The 14794-nt window shown below is 44.2% G+C and overlaps 1 protein-coding gene across 12 annotated transcripts in view; it reads right to left on the minus strand.

The window, feature by feature from the left end:
• NALCN (sodium leak channel, non-selective) overlaps window positions 1-14794 on the minus strand; it is a 184106-nt gene that overhangs the window by 44020 nt on the left and 125292 nt on the right. The window lies entirely within an intron of this gene.

Genomic DNA, 14794 nt, shown 5'->3' on the forward strand with positions numbered 1-14794 from the left:
GAGTGAGCTATAATAGTCTTTCAATTTCTTATACAAGCACCCTGTGGAAAACTGTCCACAGCCCACTTCTGACCCACAGGTTGAAAAACACTGGTATGTATCACATACTTAGCCAATGAGAAAAGATATTGTCTGACTGCACAATGTAGATGCTTAGCAAACCATATTTTCTTCTTTGTATGCCTCCTCTGCAAGAGGTCTGAAGGGTGGCAACATAAGAACAGGTATTTTCTGTGGTGATTCCTTGCTTGTAGAATGCTATCCCCAGGGAAGCTTGCCTGGGCGCCTTTGTTACATATCTTTAGGCACCAGGAAAAAACATCCCTCTTCTCCAAGTCCTTTAGCTAATTAAACAATCAGTTCAATCTTACTTTTAAATTTTAAAAAACCAGACTTTTAAACTGGAGGGTATTTTGTTTGTTTGTTTTTATGGTATGTCTTGTTGTGTTTTTATATTGTAAACTGCCCTGTGATCTTTGGGTGTAGGGCAGTTATTAATAATAATAATAATAATAATAATAATAATAATAATAATAGGACTAGGTTTGTCTCCAAAGACAGTCCTCATGTAGAGAGAAGTCACTAAATTCTTAGCAGACCAAGCAATCTAGCGTTGGAACTCCTTGCTGATCCTTAGGGAAATGCCACTCACTGCTAATAAACTTGAAGGCAATGTAGGTGGCTCAGAAGTTCAACTTCTGCCACTCAAGGACAAAGTAATTGCTATACCAGCTAATCCTGGAGTATATTTGAGGAAGAAAATGGGGTTGGAAGGAGGTAAAAGACAAAACAGCACATGCAGAAAAAGACTAAAAAAGAATAGTGGGTCCTTTGCTATTAGGTTAGGTAAAGGTAAAGGGACCCCTGACCATTAGGTCCAGTCATGGATGACTCTGGGGTTGCGGCGCTCCTCTCGCTTTATTGGTTGAGGGAGCCGGCGTACAGCTTCTGGGTCATGTGGCCAGCATGACTAAGCCACTTCTGGCAAAAGCAGCGCACGGAAATGCCGTTTACCTTCCCGCCGAGTGGTACCTATTTATCTACTTGCACTTTGTGCTTTCGAACTGCTAGGTTGGCAGGAGCAGGGACCGAGCAACAGGAGCTCACCCTGTCGCAGTGATTCAAACTGCCGACCTTCTGATTGGCAAGTCCTAGGCTCTGTGGTTTAACTCACAGCGGTTAGTAAACCACTAAGCAGGTTCCTGGGACAATCCTACTGAAATGCCTCTAAACAGGTCCCTAGACAGTCGTGCTCAGAAGCCTAAAGAAAGGGTAACCCACCCAGAGGGTCCATGGCACCATTCACATAACAAAAACGACCATAGAAATATCTTTTTTCTTTTCTTTTCAAAACTAGGGGCTCTATGGCTTGACTTTTGAAAAACCGAGAGTCCGTAGTACTTAGTAAGTGGGAACCATTGCTCTATGGGCATTGATGGGAAAACTCCTTCCTTAAACAAGCGCTGATGGCTGGTGGCAACTAGCTAGAGAGACACCCCACGTGCTTGGACATTGGTTGGAAAGTGAAATATACTCAGAGTCGCAAAGTGATTTCATGCTCTTTATTCAGCTCATAGTGGTGAGGAGGAATGAATGAATGTCCCCCTCAAGGTATCTGCTTTATATACATTATTTACACAATGGGCTGCACATGATTGGCTAATTCCGGAATTCTACTGTAAGCCAATCAGGTTGTGGATTCACTTCTATCTGGAGCATGATTGGGTGGTTCCTGCCAACCAATCATACTGCTGCATTGTTCTAGGACCAATCAGACTGCTGCATTCTGAATCCTATTGTTCTAGGACCAATCAGACTGCTGCCTTTTGGATCCTATTGTTCTAGGACCAATCAGACTGCTGCAGTTTGGATCCTAGTCAACTCAGTACATAACAGAAAGGATTGGTGGGTTTGGCAGAATGTAGCTAATAAAGGAGAAGGAAGTCTTAGCACACCCCCAGGCCAAATGCAGAAGCTATCTTCTCTGGGGACGACAACTTGTTATTTAAAAATATAGCCCTTTACGGTAATGATTGCTCATTTTCCCACACTTGCCATGCATATTTGTAAATAAAAACAGCTATCCAAGTGTTATAAGACTTTTAAGGTCTTATATATAGAAAATAAAGGTAAAGATAAAGGTACCCCTGCCTGTATGGGCCAGTCTTGACAGACTCTGGGGTTGTGCGCTCATCTCACTCTATAGGCCGGGAGCCAGCGCTGTCCGCAGACACTTCCGGGTCACGTGGCCAGCGTGACGAAGCTGCTCTGGCGAGCCAGAGCCGCACACGGAAACGCCGTTTACCTTCCCGCTAGTAAGCGGTCCCTATTTATCTACTTGCACCCGGGGGTGCTTTCGAACTGCTAGGTTGGCAGGCGCTGGGACCGAGCAGCGGGAGCGCACCCTGCCGCAGGGATTCGAACCGCCGACCATGCGATCGGCAAGTCCTAGGCACTGAGGTTTTACCCACAGCGCCACCCACGTCCCGTCATATAGAAAATAGATGTTCATAAATGTACCAAGCAAACACATACAAATATGTAAACCACATGTCTGAAACCCACAGAAAAGTCCTGAAACCATTTTCTCTCTCCCAAAATGACCTCAAATATTTCTCTGCAAGGTCGAAGGAAATGGGAAATCTCCCCATTGTCTCTTTCACAAATCCTGTCTTAAGGGCTCATTTAAGATATGAATAGGGTGTGAGCCTGTGACCTGGATTCAGGAACTGAGTAGTTATCATAACAAAAGAGTGGCCAGGATACCCAGGTAATCCAATCAGGTAACCTGGCAGACAGGAAGAAATAACACACCCAGATTTCAGCCCCTTCCATGATGTATGTATGATGTTTCTGGGGGGTGGTCTTGGACTTCAGGGGGGGCAATTTAAAATATCTATATAAGGGGTTGCGTGCATGGCTTGGGGTCCCCCCCTCCTGTGTGTGTGTGTGGGGGGGGGAGCACCCTGTTGGAACAGCTTTAATAAAGATCAGGCTTACTAGCTGCTTTGCTTCTCAATATTCTCTGGTTGGTCTCTGTTATTTTCTCCTACCGATAGAGAACCTACAAAAGGACTCTATATGGGCTCTTGGGCACCCCATAAGGGAAAAGGAGCAGTTTTTTCCTCATAACACCAGAAATGCCCCAAGGTTCCAGCAACCCCACCTCAGAAGGAAACCTAACCTAGCCAAAGGCTGCCCCCTAAAACTTTCAATCACTTGGGGAAAGTGGGGCAGCCACCGAACTATATACTGTAATTAGATTTCAGCACCATCACCAGGACATCTGATGGAGAACATCTAATCACAGATAAGGGCTTGAGGGTGTCTGAAGGGCAGGCACTTGCTCCTGCTCTCAGCCTCCCATGTGGAAGGATAATGACCTCCGAATAGCTATCGCTGCTGCAAACAAAGGGCCCCATGCACCGAAAACACTTTTGAGTTTGAGTATAAACAAAGGGTGCAGATTAATGATAGTGTAGCGCGCTGAGGGAAAGGAGTCCTTTAAGGGCATTGCAAGGGCCACAATTATGTTCAACCTTATCTTTGCTAATGAATTCCGAGGGCGGAAGCAGCATAGTAATGAGAACGGCTTGATAATAGATCGGGGTGTGTGTGTGCTGCAAACACCTGCGAGAATCAAAACCAGAGCGGTGGTTTGAAGATCATAAAGCAGCAGCGGCAAAAAGGTTCTTTTAACCCAAAAAACTGCACAGTAGTATTTGGGTGGTGGGGGAAGGGAAGACATCTGGCATGCACTGAAGAAAGGAACATGACTTGAAACTTGAAAGGAGCTGGGAAAACCCGTACAGCAAACAGTTGAGGTGGAAGCGTGGGGCAGGGAGACAGGCTTGGCAAAAAAGTTTTATGAAAAGGAAAATACAAGGTAAGTTTGCACTGTTTAACATTCATATTGTAGTAGCAGCCCAACAGCTCTGCGGCTCTTAGCAATGCGGGAGGACATAGAAACCATTTGCAATGGTGGCAGCTGGACCCAGGGAACCAAAATGGCTAGGAGCTCCACGTGCGCAAGGGAGCTTTGGACATTTTTCTGTCTTGAAGAGGAGTCCAGTACATTACACGGCAAGGCCGAAAAAAATGTGAAAAGCAGGTATTTGTAGTATGGCTGTTGAGGGCTGCTGCTCAAAGAGTCAAAAATCTTAGTGTGCATATAGCTGAAGGAGCTGTTTGGACTGCGCCATTGACTTCTGAATGCCACTTTAAGGCACAGAAATATGGGATTAAGTGTACTGGGGAGTTAGGACTGTAAATCACGGACATACAAAGAAAGAGCCTGAGGGAAAAACAGAATATAGAATTGTGCATCATTAGAGTAGTGCACAACTATGTAGACTGGATATATAGTTGAAGAGGGGCTTTTGAATGCTAATATAAAGATGGCTTCTGAAAGAAGATGAGAGTGAGAGATAGCTGCACACTAAAATTTAGTTGTTGCTGTTGTTGTTGTTTAGTCGTTTAGTCGTGTCCGACTCTTCGTGACCCCATGGACCAGAGCACGCCAGGCACTCCTGTCTTCCACTGCCTCCCGCAGTTTGGTCAGACTCATGCTGGTAGCTTCGAGAACACTGTCCAACCATCTCGTCCTCTGTCATCCCCTTCTCCTTGTGCCCTCCATCTTTCCCAACATCAGGGTCTTCTCCAGGGAGTCTTCTCTTCTCATGAGGTGGCCAAAGTATTGGAGCCTCAGCTTCAGGATCTGTCCTTCCAGTGAGCACTCAGGGCTGATTTCCTTGAGAATGGATAGGTTTGATCTTCTTGCAGTCCATAGGACTCTCAAGAGTCTCCTCCAGCACCATAATTCAAAAGCATCAATGCTTTGGCTATCAGCCTTCTTTATGGTCCAGCTCTCACTTCCATACATCACTACTGGGAAAACCATTACTTTAACTATACGGACCTTGAGTCCTAGTGAAGACCTAATAGATAGGTTTGATCTTCTTGCAGTCCATGGGACTCTCAAGAGTCTCCTCCAGCACCATAATTCAAAAGCATCAATTCTTCTGCGACCAGCCTTCTTTATGGTCCAGCTTTCACTTCCATACATCACTACTGGGAAAACCATAGCTTTTACTATACGGACCTTTGTTGGCAAGGTGATGTCTCTGCTTTTTAAGATGCTGTCTAGGTTTGTCATTACTTTTCTCCCAAGGAGCAGGCGTCTTTTAATTTCATGGCTGCTGTCACCATCTGCAGTGATCATGGAGCCCAAGAAAGTAAAATCTCTCCCTGCCTCCATTTCTTCCCCTTCTATTTGCCAGGAGGTGATGGGACCAGTGGCCATGATCTTCGTTTTTTTGATGTTGAGCTTCAGACCATATTTTGCGCTCTCTTTCACCCTCAATAAAAGGTTCTTTAATTCCTCCTCACTTTCTGCCATCAAGGTTGTGTCATCTGCACAACCTTGTGTCAAAATTTAGTAAGTCATGGCTAAACCTAGAATGAATGGCTCATTTTGGGGGGCTTTCTTCCCACTACGTGATGATGATGATGAATCACACAGTCACTGTGGCAGCCTAAGAGATGGGGCAATCTTGTCCTTCAAAAAATGTGATACCACAAAGTGTCTGAACGAGAGCCACTGTTAAGAAGACATCCCAAGCGACAGCATAATAGAAAGGTGTTGACAGATTTTCATATGAGCAAAAAAGAGAGAGAGAGAAATTAACATTTATTTTGGAGCCTTGTAGCTAAAGAGAGGAGCACAGGCAAGGGGTTACATAAAGACATCTTGTGGAAAAGAACATAGCGATTAATAACATGTTAAAAAATATTCTAAACTCAAAGCCATTCTGCAGTACATCTCAACTTCCGCCGTGCTGAGATAATGCTACCTACTGGGCAAAGCAAGGCATTTAACTTCACTTAGTGACTCCAAACACGTTTTGGGGTAATATTTCCTCTGCATGACACACACCTTCTTCAACCTTTGCATTGTTCCATTTATAGAAAATGCTCAAACTGTTCTACCCTCCCAGCCCACAATGGCACCTGAAGTCAAAACTGACCCCAATTCTCTATCATTTATCTATCTATCATCTATCTATCTATCATCTATCTATCTATCTATCATCTATCACTTCCCACCACCAATAATTTCTCCCTTTGAACTCCATGTATACTCTAAACGAGTTGACGTCTAGTGTTGCAATGCCCTTATGTATGTGTGTAATCTGAGGGAGTTCAGTTTAAAAACAACCCTGAATCTCAGGATGCGCTTAACAAGGGAAAAATAGCAACAGGTGCCTCAGGAACTTTGGCCAGTGGGAGAGGGATATGAATACCCTGAATCAGGGTAGTCAGCAAGATTTGACACCCCTCCCCTTTAGCCCTTGTTCTGCCTTCCCAAATCCAGGTATGCGAGGTGCTGGACTTCTGACAGATTCCTCCCGCCTCCCCCCCAAAGCCAAAGCTTTCCCAGTTTTGGGAAGAAGATGGGAGGGTTCTAGGACCCTGCCAGAGCCTTTGCCTCCTTCCTAAAACCCAATGCCTCAGTTACCCGGCTTTGGGAAGGCAGAGTGAGGGCTGGGGGGAGCTCTTAAATTTGGCGTCGCTTCCCCACCCGCTATGTTCCAGGTTCAAGCACTCTTGCGGCCCCCTTGGTCTGAGAGATAATGACACCACAATTTAAGAAGGATGTTGACAATTTGGGATGTGTGCAGAGGAGGGTGACCAAGATGATCAAGGGTCTGGAAACTAAGCCTTATGAGGAGCGCTTGAAGGAGCTGGGTTTGTTTAGCCTGGAAAAGAGGAGACTGAGAGGAGATATGATAGCCATCTTCAAATATCTTAAGGGCTGTCACATGGAGGAGGGAGCAGGCTTGTTTTCTCCTTCTCTGGAGTGTAGAACTTGAACCAATGGCTTCAAGTTGTAAGAAAGGAGATTCTGACTAAACATTCAGAAAAACTTTCTCTAGTCAGAGGTGTTTGGCAGTGGAACAGACTTCCATGAGAGGTAGTGGACTCTCCTTCCTTGCAGGTTTTTAAGCAGAGGTTGGCTGGCCATCTGAGATTCCTGGTTTGCAAGGGGTTGGACTAAATGACCCATGGGTCCCTTCCAACTCTAAGTTTCTATGATTCTAAGTACCCCATATCTTCTTTTCAGAATGTTCAAGTGGCTGCGAGAGGAAAGTGGTGATGGATTTTTTTCTTCACCTAACCTGTCTTAGGATCCAAATCTCTATGGAGGTTGAACAAGGAGAAATATATGACTTAATGACAAAATAACTACTTTATATTGACATGGCAATTTAAGTCTAACTATTCAGAACAAGGACTCGAAGTGGGAAGTGCATGAGTAAGGCAGGTATTAATCCTGGAGGGGGTCATTAAGAACCCCAGTGCTTGAGGCAATGCTTCCTAATATGATTTCATAATTTTTCTACATTAAATTTGAGTCACTTACAAATAAATATCTTTGTTAAATGATGCTTTTACTGAAATTAAGGCTCTTTCTGTGCTGAGGGAGAGAGGGGGCAGAGGAGGGCTGGATAGCTGCAAGCTGAATTGAGCCAGGGATCTGATTGTAATATAGAAATTTAATCAATTAATTATTGAATGAATGAATGAATGAATGAATGAATAAATAAATAAATAAATGTCTGAGTTATGCTTGTTGCTATTTGAACAGAGCTATGGGGGACGTGTGTGGCGCTGCGGTCTAAACCACTGAGCCTCTTGGGCTTGCCGATCAGAAGGTCAGCAGTTCGAATCCCTGTGATGGGGTGAGAGCCAGTGTGGTGTAGTGGTTAAGAGTGGTAGACTCGTAATCTGGTGAACCGGGTTCGCATCCCCGCTCCTCCATGTGCAGCTGCTGGGTAACCTTGGGCTAGTCACACTTCTCTGAAGTCTCTCAGCCCCACTCACCTCACAGAGTGTTTTTTGGGGGGGAGGAAGGGAAAGGAGAATGTTAGCCGCTTTGAGACTCCTTCGGGTAGTAATAAAGCGGGATATCAAATCCAAACTCTTTTTCTTCTCCTGTTGCTCTGTCCCAGCTCCTGCCAACCTAGCAGTTCGAAAGCACGCCAAAAGTGCAAGTAGATAAATAGGTACCGCTCTGGAGGGAAGGTAAACGGCGTTTCCGTGAGCTGTTCTGGTTTCGCCAGAAGCAGCTTAGTCATGCTGGCCACATGACCTGGAAAAACTATCTGCGGACAAACGTTGGCTCCCTCGGCCAGTAAAATGAGATGAGCGCTGCAACCCCAGAGTTGTTTGCGACTGAACTTAAACTGTCAGGGGTCCTTTACCTTTATTTTTATGCACCTATGCATGAAATCCTCGCTGCAACCCTGGATACTCACTAGGGATTAAGTGATTGTTTCTGTAAAGTTTTGCAATCCTAAAAATTGCTACACACCTCACCGTCTATTTAACTAGCCTAAGGACCGTTACAATGGAGTGAATTTTGTAATCTTCATACTACATAACCTGTATGAGAGAGGATTTTATGAGATTACTGCATCGTGTGTAGCTATATTTGAAGGTGTCATGGTGGCTTCCTTTTGCTAACTAAACTAAGCCTGATACCTATCAGTCTTGCCAGTTGTTAAAACACACACACACACACTATTTGCAAGGATCAAATATATAATGGAAAGTTGTGTCCCCCCCCCTCCTTTGACACTTTCTTTTTTGGGTATTTCTTATTTGAAACTGCTTGAAGTATAGCCTCCAGATAGCCATGCTTGGTAGCAGCTATGTGATTATGTTTAAAAATACACCCACGGAACATACTCAGTGCTACAGAAGAAATATTATATAAAAAGATGGGGTTATCCCAAAGTCATTCACCTCAGGATACATTACAATGAATGAATTGCAACCGAGAATGAGATCCGTATGCGGCACAACCTCTGGACACTTCCTGCAAATGTACCTTGAAACTTCTGTAAAATCTCCAAGGATAAATAAACTTATTATTACCTAGTTTCGGGCATTTTAATGCTATATGCTGGTGAAAGAGAGCAATAGGAGAGGGGGGAAAAAAAAGATGAAAAAGCAAACACACATTCCAAATTGCAGCACTGCAAGACCATTCTACTTTCTCAGTGCATAATCAACTAACACACCCACTTTTGCTCTATCCTGTATAATGTGGCAAATGGGAATTTGAGCATCTCACTGTAGGGGCGACGCACAAGGACCAGATGTGTATAGAGCAAACTCCTACCACTTTGGGAGATATGAATACATTATCCCTCCCTTCCCACATTTCACAACTTGTATGAAAAGAAGAAACAGGAGTCATTAGCGTCTGCTTTGTTTACGCTTGTTTGTAACACCAGAAACCACCCCATATGTAGATACTGTGGGAGGAAGCCAATTGTGTTGCAGTAACCAGAAGAAATTTGACGCCCTAATGTTTCAGTTCGGCCTCTCCTCAGCAATTCAACATGATTGGTGGCAACAGATGAAAGTCTCCAGCTGATGTGTTAATAGATTAGCAAGTCAGATATACCAAAATGAGAATTAATTGAACAGATCTCTTGGCAAATTGGGAGGGGGTGGTTATAAAGTGCTGGTGTGCTGCCTGCTGATGGCAGACCCTGAAAAGTGCCTCTACCATGAAACAAAAGGGCATAAATCATTTCATACAAATATGTAGCCTTCACAGAAGCTCATCTCAGTGTGAGCAGAAAGAAGTGAGGATGGTCAGTAGCAGAGGAATCCTGCATGTAAAAAAATACATGTGGTAAGAGGTGGGAAAAAGTAGTATGAACTTTTTCTTTTTTAAAAAATGCTTTATAAGTCCAAAAGCATAGCCAATAAAAGGCTGATCTGACTTAAAGCAACACAGTCGTTCTAAACTGTGGTGGGCATGGCTTTGAGGTGCATTTCCTGAATTCTGAGGCACTGCATTTGAGGGAAGATAAGATGTGTTGATAACACTTTTGTCTCACATTAGATTCTCTCTTGGTTCATATATTGGCTGACAGTTGCCACTTGTGTTTGGACTGGGCTTTGAGGCTTAAGTCATGTGTTTGGGTTACCTAGAGCAAGCCTGTGGAATTATCAGATACATTACAGTATTCACATTTCTGGAGTTTGTTGTTGTTTCACTATAAGCTAGTAAAAGTTACATATAAAGCACATTACACCACCCCTGTCTGCCCACATAGAATCATAGAATTGTAGAGTTGGAATGCAGGATGTGGTAGTTGTTTCTCAGGCTCCCATAATGCATGAAATAATCCACCTTGCTGTCCTCCTTCAAGCTCCCCTTCAGTTCTTCAAAAACCTGGCAGGATGTGAGCTACAGCTAAGCTATAATTTCTCAGAAGACGTTGCTCTGAGAAAATTTCCGAGACATTTCTTTTTCGTCATCCCTTTGAAAAGAAAGCTGCTTAATAGAATTTTCTCCAAATATTGTCCATAATTTTTCTGAGTTGGCCATCATTTCCATGTTCTGGAATGCATTCAACCAGGGACACTGAGAAGGGTGCAAAAGGATGGCCAGGATGCCAACACAGTTGTTGTTGCTGCTGGCACTTACAGTTGTGTGGCAGGAAGGGGTAACTTAGTGAAAAAGATAGACATTGTGCTACTGCCAGTGCTAATAGTAAGACCCGCCTCAATAAACTATTGGGAGAATTTCACCTCCCGATGGAGAAAATCAATGTGGTGAAATTGTTTCCCCAATTTCTTTGCCCTCAAGTAGGATGGTGAATTTTGAGAAGCTGTTTGCACAAAGGTAGCGGTAAATGGTAAAGGACCCCTGGACGGTCCAGTCGAATTTGACAATGGGGTGCGGTGCTGGTGTTTGTCCGCAGACAGATTTCCGTTTTCTAGCGCAATGGGACACCGTGACGAAAATCAGAGTGCACACAAACGCTGTTTACCTTCCTGCAACAGCGGTACCTGTTTATCTATTTGAACTGCTAGGTTGGGAGAAGGTGGGACAAAGCAACAGGAGCTCATCCCATTCTGCAGATTCGAACTGCTGACCTAATGATCTGCAAGCCCAAAAGGCTTGGTGGTTTAGACCACAGTACCACCTGCATCCCAAAGCTCTAATATGGACACTCAACTGGTTTGGGGTGCTAAGTTCATTTGGCTTATTTAGCTAGCCATCATGCAATAATACCAACTGGAGGTACTGTAAATTGGGTCCTCCCTTAAAGAGGGCACGTATTGCGGTGAGACCTGGAAAACCGACACCCTGTGTTGTGGGTGGGTACGATTGGTCAGCCACAACACCCGACTGGTAGGTCCCTCGAAGCTGGGTACAATCTGGCCAATGGGACACAGTTCAAACGGTTCGAGGGATCCATTTATGCCCATGCACGTGACCCAGAGCTTCCTCTTTCGGCGCGTGCATTCGGAACACCCGCCCACCTCTCCCTACTTTTAGGGCTTGTTGTGCTTGACCTTGCTATGCCATCGTGTGTTGTCTGTCATTGGGACAGGGGCACGGCAGGGCTTTCCCCCACTTGGTTGATTGGCTGTTGCCATTTGGGTTTCGCCTGCCGCGTAGCAAATCTTCACAACTTGTAAGGTTGCAGATAGGCTCTGGTTCAGGTGAAAGGGATGGGAGAACGCTCTCACCATCCCTATGTGAAGGGTATTCTGTTAAAGGAATCCAGGGACTTGATGGTTTGGTCAACCCCTGAGAGGAGGTTGTGCCCGTGCCTGAGTCCAGGGGGAGATTTGGGTGACGGAGTTAGCCTGTTCCTGGCTTTCCGCTTATCCAGGTGTTCACCCTTAGATGACCTATGCTGGAACCCTGGGTCAGCACTACCTGCATGGCAGGGGGCTAGTCAAACCAGAGCCTATGCAACCAGTCACTTTCTGTAAACAATAAAGTTGTGGCCTAAATTCTGCCAAAAACCAAAACCAAAATTTTGAGTCAAGTGTGAATTTATTTAGGGGGGAGGTTTCTGGGTCTGAACACACAATGTCTAGTCTCTGTGGAAGCTAAGTATTATTCATGTGGCACTATCAGCATACACCACACTTTACTGAAAAACATTAAGTAAGCAACAGGCCCTTCCCTCAAGGAGTTTGCAGTCTCACACATTATTTAAAAGATTTTTTTTAAAAAAAGGGAAATAGAATAGAAGTAAGCCTGGGCTTAAAATCAGACAAAATATCAACATAACATTTAAGAATTAATAAATGGAAAGCGTACAGCTGAAAAACATATAAGTCTAGTGGCTCACAAAATGTCTCTGTTGCCCGTTCCCTTCTTATCAAATAACATCAGAATCAAGTTAGGAAGGAAAGGGGAAAAGTGAAGAGCTGCTTATGACATTTTGATTGGTGGTGTTTTGCCCTGAAATACACTGCTTATGCTACTAGCCTAGAGGGTATCTCGTTCTGCCAGGACTCACATGTTATTTTTAGAGCAAAATAGAATGTAGCACATTTCAGGAATTTTAAACTACCTTCAAGGCACTGGTTGAACTTTCGCAGACATCTTGTTTGTATTAGTGAAGAGAAACAAACTGTAAAATTACTTCCCTACGAAATACCGGTAGGTATGCATTGCGTATTTTAATTAGAAACAGCTTTTAGCACAACAATTTCCTCTTTGCTAAAGAGTCCAATGATTTTTTTTAAGGATACATGTACTAGCAAATGCTGAAAGCTAGATATGAAATCGGAATTTGCTTTTGGCTTCTTAGCTGTTCTTCCTGGAGTAATGGAGAGAAGGAGGTCAGTGTGTGTGTTGGTGGGGAAGGGATAATGGAAGATAAATACTCCACCCATATATAATTATGAGGGTGTTTATCACGTAGTTATGTAAGGCAGTTTTCCATTTTAACATACTCAATAGATTCGCCTAGTCTTTGTGAAAAAAGTTAAGTATCTGGGTGTAAACTTGTCGGAGAAAAACTTGAATTTATATAGATTTATATATAGTAGATTTATATAGTAGATTCATTTTAGTACACAGTACTAGGACTATGCGAGAGAGGGAAGCAAATCAGACAAGTTAGTAACCTCCCCTTTCTCTTTTCAATTCTAATTTCATTTTTCTCTTTTCAGCTGCAACACTACAAGTCAATGCCATAATTAAAATTACCTTTATTGGCACCCAGTTCTGCCCACCACTAACAAAACACCTCTTCCAATTCAGGTTTTTTACTATAAGGAAAGCTGTGTCGCCATTAGGCAGGATGTACTGAAGTTGCAGGGTGGCGGGGCTTGTCTCAGTTCCCCTTTTCTCAATCTCTTATGGCTCCCAGCAAGTGCTTTTGACTGATATTCTTCAGAAAGTTCAGAATAATGTGCAGGTGTCCTCACATCAGTTGAATGGGAAATGCAGGAGCGACCTTATTCCAGCTTAGACTATTAGTTTGCCTAACCTAGTATTGTTTACTCTGGCTAGCAGCAGCTCTCAAGGCACTTCCTATCACCTGATCCTTTTAACTAGAGGTATCAGGCATTGGCCCTAGGGACCTTCTGCATGCAAAGCACACCCTGTATCACTGAGCTATTGCCCTATCACACTATCCAAGGTTCTCCACCCAGATTATCTCCCATAAAGGCACAGAGAAGGATGAGATCTTTGAGCAAAGGACAGCAGTATGTTTTCTCACACCATTCTCTCCAAAATCAATCCCAGAAGCACCAGTAGATGCCACTACGATAGTGTTATGTGTCCATAACTGGCTGCAGAATAAGGTGGAGGGGAGGTGTTGTAAAAACACCCAGGGGTGCCTCTGCAGCCCCCGAACTCAAGTATGCTTCCTCCAGTATGGCAGCTCTAGAAAAGCCATCCCCCTTCTTCTCCAGTGCGCTTCAGCGACATATACCAACTGATATATGCACACTAATCTGCTGGCGTAACACAGCAAGAAGAACGAGACATCGTAGAGCCAATCTATGTATTTATTTACACACTACATACAAAAGAATCATTGCGTCCTTTCTCTCCAGCTCCGAGAGCACAGACAGGACAAAAGCAAAAGCAAAACTACAGTGTAACAGGACACACAGCGGAAAAGATAAGACTGTCTTCCGTTCCCACACACTCTCCCAGACAGGCATGTCAATTACACCAATCACATCTGCAGCATCAGAGGCATGAAATACTAACAGAGCAGGCTGAGATCTTTGAGCAAAGGACTGCAGCGTGTTTTCTCGCACCGTTCTCTCCGAAATCGATCCCAGAAGCACCAGTAGATGCCACTATAGTAGTGTTATTTGTCCATAACTGGCTGCAGAGTAAGGTGGAGGGGAGGGGGCAGGACAACTGCACAATGACAGTGAGAATGGATGAGGGTCCAGTGAATCCTGGGCTGGTTCAGGCCTTCTTCGCCTAGGGAATGAGCCATTTGGGGGGACTTTCAGTGGCTGCCATCAGCAGGCAGCCCACCAACCATATTCCCACCCACCTGTATGTTCATCAGGCAAAACGTAGAGGTCAGTGATGGAGTGATACCTGCATCACTCTGGCTTGGTTGGAGGCCAACTGGCTTAGCTGGGATAGCTGGGTGGAGGAGCCCCTCTGCCTAATCAAGTGCCCCCCCTGCCCCCCACCAGCCTGGCATAAGGGTGCTTTGGATTGCTCTGCCCTTATTGAATTTGCCATTTTTACCTTTAAGTGTGATCATGATTTGTTTCCAGTGCAAAAGCATCCTGGTGAATAAATTAAAGCCCAGAAAATTTAAATTTATGGCATATAGGATAGGATTAGCAAGAAAACGCTTAAAGAACAAAAAAATAGGAAGCTGTGATCTCACATAGTGTCTTCATTTACTCTGTATACAATCACATAAAAAAATCCAGCAGCAGCAGCAGCAGGAATGTCTAGCAGCATTTATAAAAATAG

Source organism: Podarcis filfolensis, assembly GCF_964270895.1.
Source record: "Podarcis filfolensis genome assembly, chromosome: 4".
NCBI lineage: Eukaryota > Metazoa > Chordata > Lepidosauria > Squamata > Lacertidae > Podarcis > Podarcis filfolensis.